This window comes from Oryctolagus cuniculus, chromosome 11 (assembly GCF_051225735.1).
Source record: "Oryctolagus cuniculus isolate XC-2025 breed Fujian yellow rabbit chromosome 11, ASM5122573v1, whole genome shotgun sequence".
NCBI classification, from domain to species: domain Eukaryota; kingdom Metazoa; phylum Chordata; class Mammalia; order Lagomorpha; family Leporidae; genus Oryctolagus; species Oryctolagus cuniculus.
The window spans coordinates 48,392,170-48,410,701 of NC_142877.1; the positions used below are offsets into that span (position 1 = coordinate 48,392,170).

At 43.9% G+C, this 18,532-nt stretch overlaps 1 long non-coding RNA gene and 1 pseudogene across 1 annotated transcript in view; both read left to right on the forward strand.

The window, feature by feature from the left end:
* The first annotated feature begins 320 nt into the window (after nucleotides 1-320).
* LOC127487786 (uncharacterized) overlaps nucleotides 321-18,532 on the forward strand; it is a 79,829-nt gene continuing 61,617 nt past the window's right edge. Inside the window, exon 1 of the long non-coding RNA XR_016216060.1 lies at nucleotides 321-516. This is a non-coding gene — a long non-coding RNA (uncharacterized LOC127487786). The remainder of the gene's footprint in view (nucleotides 517-18,532) is intronic.
* LOC138844246 (folliculin-interacting protein 2 pseudogene) lies at nucleotides 12,028-14,357 on the forward strand (annotated as a pseudogene).

The following is an 18,532-nucleotide window of genomic DNA, read 5'->3' on the forward strand; positions in this document are numbered from 1 at the left end:
GTGTGGTGTCTCTGAGTCTGTGGGGGGGTGTATGTGTGGTGTCTGTGTCTGTGCATGTGGTGTGCCTGTGCATGTGTGTGTGACGTGGCATGGTGTGTGTGCATGCATAGGTATATTCCTGTGTGTGCATGTGTGGTTAGTGTAGAGGGTGATGTTGCACTTGGCAGTTTGGCAGCATTTGCAAATGGCTGCTCCAGTCCTCCTGTGTGCTGTGCAGGGAGCATGACCCTTGGTGTGTGCGGCGGTGAGGCAGGAGCCTGGCAGGTGCTGTCAGGCCGCGGAGGCCATTGGCAGCTCCAGGGCCGAGCAGGGGAGGCAGGCTCTAGTGCGCAAGCGCGGGCTTGTCCTTGGGCCTTGGGGCCTAGCGGATGCGGAGCCCGGGTCGAGTGCCGAGTCCCAGCTGGCCAGCACCTCAGCTGGCCCGGGAAGAGGGACCGGAACAAGGCCTCTGCGAAGGGAAGTGAGCTGAGCGGCCAAGAAGGGAGCGGAGCCCCGCGGGACGACAGCGGCGGAGCGGTGAGTGGCCATGGGCCGGAACGGGGGGTGGGGGCTGGGCGCCGCTGGACGCTGGTGTGGGCAGGGAGAAAGCCTTCTGAGAAGCCCGCCGCCCTCGGGAGGATGAGCCGGCCATTGTCGGGAGGCCTGTGTGTGTCAGATGCTGAAGCTGCTCTCTGCTTTACACACGGCCTTTCCAAACCAGCGGCTGTGGCTGCATCCAGGGGTCCTGGATGGATGGACAGAGGCCAGGCCACCGAGGTGCCACAGGGGAGAGTTAGAAACACTGCAGGTCTTGTGCGTGATGCCCCTTGGTTCTTGAGCAAGCCTAGGTGACATGTAGAAGTCGTGAAATCGCTCTCTAAATCTCTTTTTGGTAAAACTCATGAAATGCGTCTCTGGGGTCTGGAACTGTTGGCCATGTCTGTGGGGCTTGTACAGCCTGTGCTTGTTCTGTGGTCTGGAGAAATTGGGAGGCGATGAATTGTCAAAGGTCATAGATTGCTGCGTTCCTATTGGGAATATTTTCAGCCATTTTTCCTTATGTTCTAATTTGAGTGAGCATTTTCTTTTTTTTTTAACTTTTATTTAATGAATATAAATTTCCAAAGTACAGAATATGGATTACAATGGCTTCCCCCCCATAACGTCCCTCCAACCCGCAACCCTCCCCTTATCCACTCCCTCTCCCCTTCCATTCACATCAAGATTCATTTTCAATTCTCTTTATATACAGAAGATCAGTTTAGCATATATTAAGTACGGATTTCAACACTTTGCATTTTCTTTTAATACGTACAGAGTTTCTGTAATGGACAAAGTGCGTGTATTTTGTGACACCTGTTTTCTAGATGATTGCACAAGGGGCTGTGAAAAGGGTCGCAGATGCTCCTCCGCATAAGATCAGTGTTTGGGCTGTTCTGCTATTTTCTAACAGATGGTCTGCTACTACTGTAGTGCTTGAAAGAAGTAAGCCTGAAACTGGTGTTGGGCTTTCTATTGCTCAGGGCAGTCATGGGTGTAATCCCAATTGTGCGGATTTTCCTGTGGCACCTAAGATAAGTCCAGTTAGTGGGAGAATCGTAACATTGTGGTCTGTAATAAATATTTGTTGGAATTCCCATGTACTGAGGTTAATGGCGAATCAGGCTATAAGCTATAATAAAACCGATATCTCTAAAGTGATTATATAAAATTTCTTGTAGGGCCCTGGTGTTGGCATCTGTCCATGTAATCGTCCAATTAAGAGGAATGATATAATTCCTACACCCTCCCATCCAATAAATAGTTGGAAAAGAGTATTTGCTGTAACTAGAATTAATATAGTAATAAGAAATATTAATAAGTTTTTGAAGAATTGTTTAATTTTTGGGTCTGACTATATGTATCATATGGAAAATTCTGTAATGGACCATGTCACAAAAAGTGCAATTGGGGTAAATAGTAAAGGGAAATAATCTAGTTTAAACTAAATGTCAGTTTAAAAGTATGAATGGTCATTCAGTGCCAGTTGGAAATTATTGGTTCTTGGTTTGTTCTAATAAAAATTAGGGTTGGAATGAGCCTAATAACAAATGCATATGATACTGAAGTTTTTACAAAATTAAGGTAGCTAATGTTATTAAAAATGTTAGTGAACAAGGCTAGAATAGGTAGAACTAGAATGATGATTAAGAGAGCTACTAAAGTGGAGAATAAGTTAGTTCCTTTTATTTGGAGTTGCGCCAATGTTTTGGCTCCTAAGGCTAACGGATTACTTCTATCCTTTAAAAGTTAGGAGAGCCATGAAGTTAAGCATGGGTGCATGAGTTAGCATTTCTTGCAGACACTCTCGGTAAATAAGGAGAGTTAATCTTCTATTATTAGATTCACAATCTAATCCTTTCTTAAAACTCTATTTACAGAATATTGGCCTAGAATAATTTTTGGGTTAATAGATAGGAGAAGGAGTGGAGTTAGGTGAAGCATTATTAGAGTATTTTCTCAGGTGAATGTTGGTGAAATATTATTAGTATGATATGTAAATTTTCCTCTTTGGGTGGTAGATAATAGGTCAAGGGAATAAAGTGCTGTAATTAGTACCTATTAGTGTTAGTGCCTATTAAAATAATAGTAAGATTAGATCATGAAAAGGATGCTATTATAACAAAACGTTCCCCTAGTAAGATAGTAGTAGGTGGTAAAGCAAAATTAGTGAGGCTAGCAAGTAGTCATCATGCAGCTGTTAATGGCAAGACAGTTTGAAGACCTGTGCTAATAGTATAGTTCGGCTATGAATACATTCATAATTAGAATTAGCTGAGCAGAATAATATAGAGGAGGTTAGGCCATGGGCAATTATTAGAACGGTGGCTCCTGTAGACTTCATGGAGTTTGGATTAAAATTGTGACAATTCCTAAGGCTATATGACTAACTGAAGGATAAGCAGTGAGTGAGTTTAGACTGTAACTAGTCATGCTAACCCAACAGCAGCTTTACAGGCTGTAATACTAAGAGGATAATTGGAAATATAAAGGAAAGTGTAAAGGGGGCATTTAGGGCTGTTAATGTAATTGTGATAAATAGTGATAGTATTATTCCGTCAAGGCATAAAAGAGAAGATATTGAGATTGATAGATTAGCATTCCTAAAAGTGCTAAGATAAATGCTAGGAAAATGTTAATACAGATTGATGGCATTTTGATAATGATGGAATTACCACAGTCGAATGAGTCAAAATCATTTATTTTAAGTAACTAATTATCATATTCAATTCATTCTAATCCTTTTGGGTTTCATTCGTAAGCTAAGCCTAAAGCTAGCATTGATATTAGTATGAGTACTATGATGAGAACTAGGTTGAGGTTGAATTGTGCTGCTCATGGGACAGGAAGAAGCAATTTCTAGGTTGAACAATACGAATGTATTGGCTGCTAGGAAAAATTTTACTGAGAATGGTAGGCGTGCTGATCCTATAGGGTCAAATCCACATTCGTAGGGGCTTGATTTTTCAGCGCAGGGTCCGGTGTCGTTCCTCTGCGAGTGCGGGAGCGACACAAATAAGTAAAAAAAAAAAAAAGGTGAAGTGTGACACTGGGGACTTAGTGCAGGTAATAATGATAACAGTCCTAATAAATTATTTTTAAAAGAGAAAATCGTTTCAATAATTTAGAACTACACTTAATATTGAGTGCAATTTAACCTAAATGACTCTTATTTTTATATTTGGATGCATAAAGTTGAGAATTTAGAATGTTCCAGTCTGAGCTCAGATGGCACTGGAATGGAGCATGTCTACTATCTGATGTCAAGAGAAAAACTGTCAAACTGGAATGTCCCAGGGGAATGAGCAGGCTGGGCAGGATGTAGAAACTGTGCCACATGACCTACACTGGGAAGAACTAGGAAAAAGAGACTAGAGAGAAATGAGATGCTTCTTTTCAAGGACATAAATGACTGTTGGGTAGGAAAACGTTTCGCCTTATAGTAACTGCCCTAAAATAAGCCCCCATGGAGCTGAGAAAACACATTTCAACTGAAAGTAATATACTCTGAAAACAGAATGAGGTTCTTCAATTGAGTTCCTTTTCAACAGGGCAGTGGCTAAACAATTAAATATATGGATTTTTAGAGGATATTTAAATAACATCAAATGGATTCTAAATGATCTTCTAATTCATGATTTTGTGATTTTTAGAACATATATGACAAGCACAGGCTCAAAATATTTTGTAGGCTGGTCTGATTGTGTTAGTATATATTACTGCTTTTTCTTATGAATCAGTGTCAAATTCCTTACAAGTAGGTTTCCCGAAGTAGAAGCTGCAGTTGGCAAGGAATCTTGGTACCTGACTTCCAGAACTCCATGAACAAAAATTGGGGCAGAAAGAGAGGAGGAGAGAGGGAGAGAGGAAGGGAGAGGGAAACCACTGCACTGCTACACTACTTCTTGGGGAGACACAAGGCATGTTAGTATGTTGCAGGTTCTGAAATGCCCTGTGTTAAAAGGAAAAAACATAGCATAACTCTTGAACTCTGCAATGAGACTATTCAGAGTCCTCCACTATACATATTTTCCTGACTTTCCAGCCTCAGTCTATAGAGCTTCCTATCAAATCTCCACTCCAACCACCCAGGAACTGTTGTCCACATTTTGGCCCTGGCAATCTCTCTCTGTAAGAGGTTTAAATTCCTGCGCCTTCCCAAAGGGGTCTCCCCTCCTGAAGCAAACCAGAGAGAGCCCCTCAGGTTCACACTCATCTGTCAGAGGCTCCGAGTGGTTCTATTTCATGAATTTCCTCATTAGCTCTTGGCCACACACAAGAATATAATACATTCTGATGTGCCTCACAACACCTACTGTGATGTTTCTCACCAAGTAGGTGTGTACAGTAAGCCTGTCTCAGATTATTCAAGGAGCTATAAGACAGTTAGAAGATGACATACCCATGCTGTGGTCAGTGTCGATATGGTTACTATTAAGGGCAGGACCTTCTTTAATCCTGGAAAGTAAATGGAGAAGGTACTGTCAAACCCTGAGCAGCGGTGTTTAGATGCAGCATTAGTGTAATTTGTATCAATTTTTTCTGAACAAATTGTTCTGTCTTTTGTCACTGTGGTCCAAACTAGATGACTGACCCCTAGATGGAAGCGTGAAGTTGAGGAGAGAAATGGCTTTATTCCCATGCATGAACCGTACTTTCATTGTTTCTTATTCTGTTTTCATTAAAATACATAACATATAAATGTCCAGTGTATAATCATCCCCACCTTAACTGTTTTGAATGTAACAATAGTAGGTTTTAATATTGGCCCAACATGATGAAGATGAACCTTGTTCATTTTATGTGGACATGTACTTTATTTTTTTCAAATCTTGGTAGACACTTTTGTTGCCTTCAACGCTTAACTGTTAAAAACAACATTGCTGTAAACATGTATGGGTTTCTGTAGTGTGTGTACAATTGAAGGGGAATTTATGAGTAATAGGGAACCATATATTAAACTAACCTCGATATGTTCAGATTGTCTTTTGGAGTGATTATAATGATGTCAGTAGAAGATGAGGTTCCTGCTTATATCCTAATTCTTGAGATTTTCAGTCTCCTTAATCATTGCTCAACTGTCAGACATTGAATAATATCTTTCTATGTATATATCTTTTGTGATTTAATTTATATTTTAAAGCACACATATTTGAGTGTTTAGTTTTATTAATTTTAACAATGTTTACAATAGTCTAATCCCCACCACAGAGAAGATGTAGAACTTCTTCTCCAGAAAAACTCTTCTAAAATCCACACATGATTTTCATAATTCCCATTCTATGAACTTTCAGAAAACTCCTATATGTGTGGATTTCAATACTTTTGGCATCAAAATCAATCTCTTTTAATTCCATTTTCCATAAACTTTGAAATGTCCCAAATTTATCTTAAGATCAGCACTGAATGTCATTATTTCACCTTTTTTTCCATTTCTTGGGTATTACCACTCTGCAATTTTTATTGTTAGAAATTCTGTTTTGTGAGATTCTGAATTTCTTTTTTTATTACAAGCGCTTTTTTTTCAGATTTCTTTTTTTTTATTTTTTTATTTTTTTTTTAACTTTTATTTAATGAATATAAATTTCCAAAGTATGACCTATGGATTAAATGGCTTCCCCCACATACCGTCCCTCCCACCCACAACCCTCCCCCCTCCCACTCCCTCTCCCCTTCCATTCACATCAAGATTCATTTTCGATTATCTTATCAATTTCAGTTCACAATTGATCATAATGAAAGGACTAAGAGTCAAAGGAAGCACATAAACAAGTCTAGCACCTGCTACTACTAACTGATAGAATAAAGGGGAGAGTGATCCAACATGGGAAGCGAGATACTCAGCAGACTCATAGAATGGTGGATGTCCTAAATAGCACTCTGGCCTCAGAATCAGCCCTAAAGGCATTCGGATCTGGTTGAAAAGCCCATAAGAGTATTTCAGGCATGGAAAGCCAAGACACTCTGGCAAACAGATCTCTGTGAGTGAGATCCCAGTGGAAAGAACAGGTCTTCAAAGAAGGAGGTACCTTTTTCTGAAGGGAGGAGAGAACCTCCACTTTGACTATGACCTTGTCTAAACAAGATAAGAGTCGGAGAACTCAGAGGGCTTCCATAGCCTTGGAAACTCATGACTGGAGCATAGGGAGATTACTGATGCCATAGACAGGAGTGTTAATTGGTAAAGTCAACAACAGGAGTCACTGTGCACTTACTCCTCATGTAGGATCTCTGTCCTTAATGTGCTGTACATTGAGATTTAATGCTATTACAAGTGCTTTTATTGGAGCAATTTGTTGATCAGTGTTCAAGAAGGATTACAGAGCAATTAGTAATAATAAAATCTGATGGGGATCATTTCCCAAAATGCTGTCTAGGAGTAAAACTGATACAGATTCTGTAACCCAAGGTAGGTTTTTCTGTACCTTTCCACTAGCAGTTTTTATATGTCATCTCTCGAGAAATTTCAGATGTTTCAAATCTAAACCTACATCAAAGGTGGGATTTATAAAAACAGCAAAGGGGTTCTGTGTATTTATTTCCATTCGCTAATCCTAGCCAGCAGCTGAAAGAATTGGAGTTTAAATGCTATTACTCTCTCTCAACCCCCGTCTCCTAAGCCACAATGTCAAGTTGATAGAAACACTGCTGGGATGAGCAAGGAAGCTGTCACACTGACCAGCCATTTCCAATGCTCAGGAAAAGGGCAAAGTTTTATCTTTCAGATTAAGAGAAGTTTGTTTCTCCAATAACTGTAAACCTTTACATGGATTACTCTTATAGGCTGCCCCAAAGACCAAGACAGAAGAACTGTGATTTCTTGGCTTTGGGCCCAGGCTATCATTTTATTTTATTTTATTTTTAACTTTTATTTAATAAATATAAATTTCCAAAGTACAGCTTATGGATTACAATGGCTTCCCCCTACCCCATAACTTCCCTCCCACCCACAACCCTCCCCTCTCCTGCTCCCTCTCCCATTCCATTCACATCAAGATTCATTTTCAACTATCTTTATGTACAGAAGATCGGTTTAGCATATATTAAGTGAAGATTTCAACAGTTTGCACCCACAGAGAAACTCAAAGTGTAAAATACTGTTTGAGTAATAGTTATAGCATGAATTCACAATGTACAATACATTAAGGACAGAGATCCTACATGAGGAGTAAGTACACAGTGACACCTGTTGTTGATTTAACAAATTGACACTCTTGTTTATGGCATCAGTAAACACCCTAGGCTCTTGTCATGAGTTGCCAAGGCTATGGAAGCCTTTTGAGTTTGCCAACTCTGATCTTATTTAGACAAGGTCATAGCCAAAATGGAAGTTCTCTCCTCCCTTGAGAAAAAGGTACCTTCTTTGATGGCCCCATTCTTTCCACTGGGATCTCACTCACAGAGATCTTCCATTTAGGTCTTCCTTTTTTTTTTCTCCAGGGTATCTTGGCTTTCCATGCCTAAAATACTCTCATGGGCTCTTCCACCAGATCTGAATGCCTTAAGGGTTGATTTGAAGCCAGAGTGCTGTTTAGGACATCTGCCATTCCATGAGTCTGCTGTGTATCCTACTTCCCATGTTAGATCATATTCTCCCTTTTTTATTCTATCAGTTAGTTTTACAGACACTAGTCTTATTTATGTGATCCCTTTGATTCTTAGACCTATCAGTATGATCAATCGTGAACTGAAATTGATCAGTTGGACTAGTGAGATGGCATTGGTACATGCCACCTTGATGGGATTGAATTGGAATCCCCTGGCACGTTTCTAACTCTACCATTTGGGACAAGTCAGATTGAGCATGTCCCAAATTGTACATCCCCTCCCTCTCTTATTCCCACTCTTATATTTAACAGAGATCACTTTTCAGTTAAATTTAAACACCTAAGAATAATTGTGTGTTAATTACAGAGTTCAACCAATAGAATTAAGTAGGACAAAAAAAATTAATAAAAGGGATAAAGTATTAAATTGTACATCAAGTTGGGACAAGGGCTCATCAAGTCACTGTTTCTCATAGTGTCCTTTTCACTTTAACAGGTTTATTTTTTGGTGCTTGGTTAGTTGTCAGGGAGAACATATGATATTTGTCCCTTTGGGACTGGCTTAATTCACTCAGCATGATGTTTTCCAGATTAGTCCATTTTGTTGCAAATGACCAGATTTCATTGTTTTTTTTACTGCTGTATAATATTCTATAGAGTATATGTCCCATAATTTCTTTATCCAGTCTACTGTTGACAGGTATTTGGGTTGATTCCAGGTCTTAGCTGTTGTGAATTGAGCTGCAATAAACATTAATGTGCAGACAGCTTTTGTGTTTGCCAGTTTAATTTCCTTTGGGTAAATTCCAAGGAGTGGGATGGCTGGGTTGTATGGTAGGGTTATATTCAGGTTTCTGAAGAATCTCCAGACGGACTTCCATAGTCGCTTAACCAGTTTGCATTCCCACCAACATTCAGTTAGTGTCCCTTTTACCCCACATCCTCGCCAGCATCTGTTGTTGGTAGATTTCTGAATGTGAGCCATTCTAACTGGGGTGAGGTGAAACCTCATTGTGATTTTGATTTGCATTTCCCTGATTGCTAGTGATCCTGAACATTTTTTCACATGTCTGTTAGCCATTTGGATTTCCTCTTTTGAAAAATGTCTATTGAGGTCCTTGGCCCATCCCTTAAATGGGTTGTGTGTTTTGTTGTTGTGGAGTTTCTTGATCTCTTTGTAGATTCTGGTTATTAACCCTTTTTCTGTTGCATAGTTTGCAATATTTTTCCCATTCTGTTGGTTGTCTCTTCACTTTCCTGACTGTTTCTTCTGCAGTACAGAAACTTCTCAATTTGATGCAATCCCAAATGTTAATTTTGGCTTTGACTGCCTGTGCTTCCGGGGCCTTTTCCAAGGAGTCTTTGCTGGTACCTATATCTTCCAGGGATTTTCCAATGTTCTCTAATAGTTTGGTGGTGTCAGGTCATAGGTTCCTATAGGTCTTTAATCCATGTTGAGTGGATTTTTGTGTCAGGTGAAAGGTAGGGGTCTTGCTTCATGATTCTCCCAGGGAGTGGGGGGCCCTGACTGTTCACAAGATCGCCAAGTCTACAACCCACAGCCCACACCACCTCCATGCACTGTGCTAAACCACGCAGTGGTCACTTCTGCTGGGAGGATGCACAGCCCTCCCTGAGCCACAGAGTGGCTGAGTCTGGAGCGGGAGGGGCCAGGTAAAGGAGGGGATGAGGGAGGGGTGGCTCCTGCCCCCAAATTCCTGGGCGCTGTGAACTTCTCTGAGTTTTGCCAGGGCCAGCGGCTCAGGAGCAGGAGCCCACGGGCCGGGCAGGGCCTAGTGCAGGCTGCACTCCCCCGCCTGCAGCTTCTCCTGCTGCAGGGTACACACCAGATCCTGCAGAAAGCGCATCTCTGAGGCCGCCTTCTTGGCCAGGGCCTCCTAGCAGTTCTGTAGGCGGCCGAGGCTGCGCTTGAACCTGCTGGACCCAGCAGGGCGCACTTGGCCTCCTCCTGTGCCTGGCACTGCAGCTCCAGGGTCGAGTGCAGCTCCTGGCGCCGCCGCCACAGATCCTGGCCCATGCTCTCATCCTCCTCCTCCTCCTACCAGGCCTCCTCCTTCTTTCAGATGGCCCTGAGCACCTCCACATGCTCTGGCACAGGCGCCAGCCATGCTCCGGCTCTCGCAGGCCCTTGGTGGCCACTGCCTCCTGCAGCACCTTGAAGAAGCGCTGGGAGCTGACAGCTGTTGTGGGCAGCCTGCTGGAGCGGACTGGATCTGTCCTCCTGGAGCCGCTCGGGCTCGTGGCCTCCGTCTCCCTGCGCACGTCCACCCAGGATGACCATGACCCAGGAATTCCCCAGGCTCTGGGCGAGGTTCTTCCCCTCTTGGGGTCCATGATAAGCACCCATGGATGAAGCCCTCAACCAGCTAGCTGGTGTTGCTGGAATCCTCCTCGCTGAAGTCCTGGTTCACAGCCAAGATGCTGGTCAGGGGCTCCTGCTTCGTCTCCCCCAGAGTGGGGACGGCTACTGAGGAGGGTGTTGGTGATGACACCAATGCTCCACCATCCGCCTCCAGGCCCAGGGGCGCATAGCTGACAATCTCGGGAGCCACAAGCTCTGGGTGTGGACGAGGTTTTTAAACTCGGTCCCTGCCTCCATCCTGTGTGCCATGCTGAAGCTGAGGAGCTTGACCCGGGACTGGGCGCACGCTTGTCCAGCATATGATGTCATCGGGCTTGAGGTCCGAGTGTGCAATGCCATGAGTACAGGTGGTGCATGCAGCCCAGGATCCACTTGCAGAACTGCATGGCCTCGTCCCCCTTCAGCGCTTCCATCTCAGCCAGGAAGTCGCAGAGCTCAGAATGTGCACCACGCCCATCCTGTGCTGGAATCCATCAGGCAGCTCAGTGATGCTGGGTGACGGATGCCCCGCAGGATGCCCACGTCCCACTCCATCTCCCCCAGCTGACCCAGCGATGGCTGGAGGAAGGTGCCCCTTCCTGATACCTTGGCCGAGGACTCCCTCCCTGGGCCCTCCTCCTGCACTTCCGCTGATGGCCAACTGGCCGCTGCCCAGCCCCTCCCCCATCTCATAGTTCCTCCATGGCTTCCTGCCTGAAGGTGGCCATGTGGCGTCCGGGTCATGGGGCCTGGGGGAGCTGGACTGGAGCCCCTCACGCTCCCACATCCATCGCCGTCTCTTCTGCCACCTGCTCTACCCGCTGCTGCTATCTGGTTCATTTAACTTAATAAGATTATCTTCAGTGTCACGTGTCTTGCTGCAAATGTGAGGATTTCATTCTTCTTTATGGCTGAGTGATATTCCATTGTGTCCATAGAATCAGTTGTCCCCCATTGAGAAATTTAGTCATTAATTACTTATGTGAGCAGAGATTTAAGGAAATGTTTTCCAGATCTGGACTATAATGTAATGTAATTGTTTTGTTGTTCACATTGTTCCAGCTGTAACCTGGAAGCTCCCTCAGTTGTCTGTTTTCCCTTTGACAATACTGTCACTCCAGGGAAGGCTTTTCTTCTCACCACTCCTTTACTTTTGGAACTACAGATGCTTCATGCTTACCTTGTATATTCCATGTGCCATTCTTAGAATCATTCATTTCCCAAAGGATCTTCATAACTGAATAACTAATGTTAGAAGGCAAGGTCAAGTGATTGGTGTGCTGCGTGCTGCGGGAGGTGTGTTACTTCTGGGCACTTTGAGCTGACAAAGCCAAGAAATACACATGTACGTACAAACCCAGGCCTGTGTTCACACCTGTGCATATCTCTATGTAGCATCGGGATTTATGTGAAACAAACTAAACATGAGTTCACACTGATGACTTGAGCTCTAAACATCAGACATGGAACTACAGCTTCCCCTTCCCCCAACTGATCTGTAAAATCCCGTTTCAGTGGTGAGAAATCTGTTTGTTACTTCTTCAGTCCATTTAATTAACTGTTTAATGCCAGTGTACATATAGTGCAATATGAGAATATATGACCTGGAAACTGTCAGCCTGCCAGGCGGCGGCGGGCTGGCTCCGTCATGTGACTGGCTCCTGGCAGCCTGGGCACTCTTGGTCATGCTCGGAGTCTGACCTGAATGAAACTCGCCCGCTGGTTTACCGGGACTGTGAAAGAAGGGGCAGACGTACCTTGTGCAGTTCTAAAGCTGCTCAAGGTTGAAGAGGCCGCAGCTCAGGGAACAGAGGCTGTCCTGTGAAGGAGTCAGCCAGGTGCTGTCAGGGAAGTGGCAGCCTCAGCAGCAGCTCTTGCCATGGCTCCTCCGGGGTCTTTAGCACACGCCAGGGAGCAGCCCAGAGGACCGTACACAAGACCAGCTTCGGGTGTCAGTGTGCTGGGGGAATGAAGTTTGGCGCTGTGGCAGTGAGTTCCAAAGGACCCTCCTGAAAGATGCGCTGTGCGCCTTCTCCTCCACAACTGATGCTCAGTGCCGTCTGCTCTGCTCGAATGGGCAGCTTCTATGGAAATGCAGATGATGCGCAAGACAGCCTGGACCACATCCACCAAGAGCCTGACTCGGGAAAACTGAACACACGTCAGAATTGTGTGGGTCCTGGGCACAATGCAGGTGACCTAGGACTGCCTCAGGGGGAGCTGATGGAGGACCCCTCCAGCTCACCAGGAGAGCATCTTTCTCTGTAGCTCCCTGCACACCTTTCTATACAGGGGGCCGAGGGCAGAATGGAGACAGGGATGGGGGTGTAGCTCCACCAGCCTCCCTGAGCAGCCTTTCGACTACGCCCTTCCCATGCCTGGGCTCCTTTATGTCGTCCTCCAGCAGCTACACTGCCTCTGGCTCCAAAGTCAGACGAAACGTCTGGTAGCAGCATCACTCCCAGGAGGTCAACTGCTGAGACATGCAGCTTGGCTGAAGAAACCTGCGGTTCTAGCCGGCCATGGTTAGGAGGAGGAAAGTTGCCATGAGCATCGCCATTTCCTTGTGTGAGAGAGACGAAGCACAAAGGAACTTCCAGGACTTCTTTTTCTCTCACTTCCCCTGTTTGACTCTCATGAGCAGGCTCAAGAGTACAGTTGGAAAGGCTATGATCTGCTGGAGGGAGATAGCTGAGTCCACTCTGCGGGTCCAAGCGCTGGGAGCATTCAGAAGGACTATCTCCAAGTTCGTTCTGTTCCAGGGGCAGCTGAAACTGTGTGGCTTACCACGATGTCCAGCACTTTGGGAAAAACCCAGCTCTGCCAGTGCTTTCTCAAGGAGTTTACACTGCTGATAGATCAAAGCACAGAAACCAGGTTTTTGCTGCCTTACTGACTGCAGGGTCAACCTCCCACCTGGCCTGGGTCCTGACTGTCATGCCCGTTGACCGTCCTGCTATGAAAGCCTTCTCAGAGAAACACACTTCTGAGTTGGTGAACTTGCTGGCCAAAAAACATCCCTACAGTCCTCTTGGGTGCAGCTGGGTGACGTTAGCAGAGCCACAGGCTCTCCAGTGAGGCTAACATGCACATTGAGAGGTGCGGGGGAGCAGAATGATTGGGTGCAGTGCATCTGGTACTTCCTGACCTACGTTCTCCGTTGCTCTGAGCTACAGGAGGATAAGCTGACCTAGAGTGTGGCTCACAGCGAGAGCAACCGGGTTGTAAACAGGAACCAGATCATCACTGCCCTGGAGAAGGCAGAAGTGGAGGAGTCGGAATCCATGGTGGTCGCTGTGAGAAATGAGCCTTCTCTTGTGCTCCCAGCCATGGCAGAGAAGGAACCCCGGCCTGCAGAGTTAGCGGAGACCCTAGAGGGCATGGATGGGAGAGTCCCTGTCCCAGACCTGACAGAGACATGCAAGAGGCCAGAGCAGAGTTCAAGTCCTGTGGCGTGGGGCCACCAGAGCCGGCAGTAGACAGTGCCTGGAAGCATCAGGGTGCATTTTGCAGAGCTGAAGAAAATAAGAAACGGGCTCCATGGGGTTACTCCTTACTCCTGTCCCACTGTGAGGCTCCAGGGATAGGCATGAGGGCGGATCAACAGGTGCCAATAAGGAGGCCCGAGGGGAGCTGCCTGAGAAAGGACCGGACCGGTCAGCAGCCAGGCCTTGCCCTGACTGACATTCCTGGCCGAAGCCTCCTGGGAGAAGGTCACTTTCCACATTGGACGCTCTGTGTCACCAGAGTCTGGCATGGAAAGCTGAACCAAAAAAATTGAGGAGTGGCTGAGGGCCTGTGCACAGCACCCAAAGGCAGCCAGGGGTCCCCTGGGGGCTGAGGACCAGCAGGTTTCCAGATGCTCCTCCAGACCTGGCCCTGGGGACAGTTCCCACGTGCTCAGACTGGCTGTTGTTGGGGAGCCGTAGGGCATGCAGGCCGGGGTTTTGTGGAGGATGGAGGCATCAGAACTGATGCCACAGCAGATACTGCTGCTGGGGTCCTGGCCACGCCGCCGACTCGCTCTCCCCTCCTGACAGTGCAGCAGCAACCAGAAGGAGAGCACGGGGACGGCCCTGGGCTTGTATTTGGAAGACAGGCAAGGACCGTGGTAGTGCCTGTTCCAAACCTGGCTGTGCAACAGGACTCCGGCCTCCCTGGGCCTGCAGATGTGTGCCCATGTCCCTGTGACGGACCTCTTTCTAGCATGTTGCAGTTTTATTTTTAATAAATTGATAAGTGATATGACTGTAAGGTAATTGTGTACATTTTAACCATGACAATGAGAAAAGTTTAAAATGTGGCTTCCATACGTGTGCATAATTCCAAAGTATGTTATTTTTTATCAGTGTTAAATAGCTTTTTGTATAGGCGTCAATCCATTTTTCTGAAGTGTGCTGTTTTTTAATGACAGCAACTGTAATCTCACTTCCCATGGAACTGCTGTTCACACACTGCAACTTTTTAAACTTAACCATATTTTTTTGAAAATTAACCTTTGGAGGGGGGAAAAATCCCTACTTGCTAAATGATATTAAACCACTGCTTGGGCTCTTAAAATTAGATCCTGAGATTTTATAACAATTCAGTGTGTAGCTTTTTAGGTTCTTAACTAGAGTTGGTTGTACATTTAAAAAAAATAAATAAAAAGTAAGCCCCAATTTTTTGTAAATGTCTGTTTTTCACTAAGGTGTACTTTGAAGAATAGTTTGTTCATGCATGCTTTCACCATCAAATTAATAAAGTCTTTAGCTTCTCTTGATTACTGTGAGCCATTTTTTAAACTGGGCTTTTGAGAGAGAATATTTTATTTTTTTCAAAAAAATCAAACAGCTACCCACCTCCAAATGTTAATTTTTAGATGTCAAAATTTGTTCAACCGTAAATCTTGGAAGCAATATAGACAAACAGCTAAATTTAAGTGGTGTTTGAAAATGGAGAAAATTTGGGGATTTGTTATTATTCAAGCCCAAAGGACACAAATGGAGGGGACTGTATACTTTTGATCAGTTCAGTAGATACCAATGTTGATGTATGGGAAACTGAAAACTTCATGTAATATTCTGATTTGTTTCTCTGTGGCATTAGTTGCAATAAGCCTTTTGAATTTAAAGAAAAAGAGAATATAGAACCCGCATCATCCTAGAAAACATTATTAACTAGAGCAACGTGTTTGGCAGTTTCCTTTGCCTTGACTGTCTCAGACTTCAGTCCTTTCCAGAGTTACTGGTGTTGACGTCTTTTCCCCATCCTTCTCCATGAATTCATTTCATACATTTGTAATATGGTTACAGTGTTTTTTCACTTGTTGCCTTTCATGCTGGCATTCCACAAACTGCCTAAATAATCACTTGATTTACATATATTAACGTTGACTTGCTTTGCTCTAACATTCAGTGAGTTTTGACAAATGCATAATGTTATATCTCCACAAATTTAGGATTAGGCACAAAAGTACACTGCCCTAAAACTTGCCCTGTGCTTCATCCATTCAGCCCTCCTCCTCCCTGAAACTTCTGGAAACTACTGATCTTTTTACTGTCGTTATAGTTCTGCCTTTTGCAGAATCTCTTATAATTAGATAAGATATAATATATAATTCGAAATTGGCTTTTGTTTCACTTAACAATATCCATTTAACTCTATGCCTTTATGTGGCGTAGTAGTTTGTTTCTTTTTATTTAAAAAAAATTTACTGTGTAAATACATCACATCATTTTGTTTTTCCATTCATATATTTAAGAACAACTTGGTTGTTTGCAATATTAGGCAAATACAGATGCTAAAAACATTCATAAACAGTTACATGTGTAGACATAATGCACAGGCATGTCACCGTTAGATTATATTTTATGTTTGTGAGATGAAAGAGGGAGGGGGAGAGAGAGAGGAGGGAGAGAGGGAGAGAGAGATGGAGAAACAGATCAGGAAAGACAGAAAGAGGGAGAGTGAGTGAGCTCTCTTTTGCTAGATCACTCCCCAGATTCCCCCTGCAGCTGGGGTGGGCTGAGTCCAAAGGTGTAAGGACAGAGTCCATGTGCTTCAGACATCAACACCGCTTCACAGGGGAGATATGTATTGGGAAGCCGGTTAGATGACAATGGTAGGTTTTGAATCCAGGCACCCAGATATGGGACACAGGTGCCCTAACCAGCATCTGCACCACTAGACCAAATGCTCACCCCTCTCTGCAAGATGTTATGTTGAGATTATTTTCAGCTCTATTAAAACTGCCAACCTATCTTCTAAAATAGCTGTGCTATTGTCATTCTTATCAGGAATGAGTGAGGGTTTGTTTTACTCCATCCCTCTCATTTTTGGAAAGGCTGTTGTTTGAAGGGAGGGGGTATAGAATTCCCGGTTGAGAGTCTTTCCCTTACAGTACCTGGCAATGTCATCCCACTGCTTCCTAGTCTCCATGGTTTCTGCTGAAAAGTCATCTGCTACCCTGGTTGAGGATCCTTTGATGTTGATGTTGATGTGTCATTGTTTTATCACTTTCAGGAATCCTTTAGTTTGACAAGTTAACTATGATTTAACTATCGTGATGTTGATCTCAGGGTTTATCCTACTTGGAGTTTGTTGAGCTTCTTCAATGTGTAGGTGAAAGTTTTTCAAAAAATTTAGGGGGATATTGGGCATTATTTTTTTCTTTCTTTTTTTCTGTTTTAAAATGTTATTTAAGTTATACAAGTTTCCTGTATTTCATGTAGAGATATATACAGATATAGTGATACCTCCCATTCTGCCCCCCTTCCTGCCCATGCTCCAACCCTTTATCCTCCTCTCTGTTCCTTTCCCACTCTTAAATTTTACAAAGATCTACTTTCATATATTTCATAAATGTTGATATGTTGTGTTGTCATCTTCCTTTGTTTCAAGGAACTTTTTAATTTATCTTTTGATTATGATTCACTGTTCATTCAGGAGCATGCTGATCGGTCTCTATGTGTTTCTGTATTTTCCTGACTTTCTTATTATGTTCATTTCCAACTTCATTCCATTGTGGTCAGAAAAGATTCATGGTATGATTTTCATTGTTTTGAATTTGTTCAGACTTGTTTGATGGCCTGGTATGTAGTCTATCCTAGAGAATGTTCCGTGTACTGATGAAAAGAATGTGTGTTCTGTGGTTTTGGGATGAAATGTTCTATAGGTATCAATTGGATCCATTTGGCCAATGGTATAGCTTTGCTCTGTTGTTTCTTTGTTGATTTTTGCCTGTTCATCTGTCTATTGATAGAAGTGTGGAGAAAACCTACTCACGCACTTTGGGTCTTTCTATTGAGAGAGAATTTATTCCAGCTATATTCAGGTAGTTATTGATGAGCAAGGACTCACTACTTACATTTTGTTGGTCATGTTCTTGTTTTATAGACAGTATTTCTTTCTTCAACCCTTGCTGTCTTCTTCCCTTGTGGTTTGATGGCCTTCTGTATTTGTGTGCTTTGAATCCTTTCTAAAAGGCTTTTTTTGTTTTTTTTTGACAGGCAGAGTGGACAGTGAGAGAAAAAGAGACAGAGAGAAAGGTCTTCCTTTGCCATTGGTTCACCCTCCAGTGGCCACCGCGGCCGGCACGCTGCAGCAGGTGCACCGCACTGATCCAAAGGCAGGAGCCAGGTGCTTCTCCTGGTCTCCCATTGGGTGCAGGGCCCAAGCACTTGGGCCATCCTCCACTGCACTCCCGGGCCACAGCAGAGAGCTGGCCTGAAAGAGGGGCAACCAGGACAGAATCCGGTGCCCTGACCAGGACTGGAACCGGTGTGCTGGCGCTGCAAGCCAGAGGATTAGCCTGGTGAGCTGCGGCGCCAGCCTCTAACAGTCTTTTATACTTTCACTAAAGATTTTTGCTTCATGTTTACCTTCAGGCTGACACAAAGCATCTTGTACATATAAAACCTGTTTAAAACTGATAATAAATTGATTACATCGAATAATTCTACACTTTTACTCCACCTCCCGTTTTTATGTATTTGATGTTAGAATTTATAACATTTTGTAATGTGTGTCCCTTACGATTTATTATAGCTATAGTTGTTATTCATAGTTTTGTCTTTTACTTTTGTTTAAGGGATAAAGTTGTCGTATGCATCATCATTTCAGT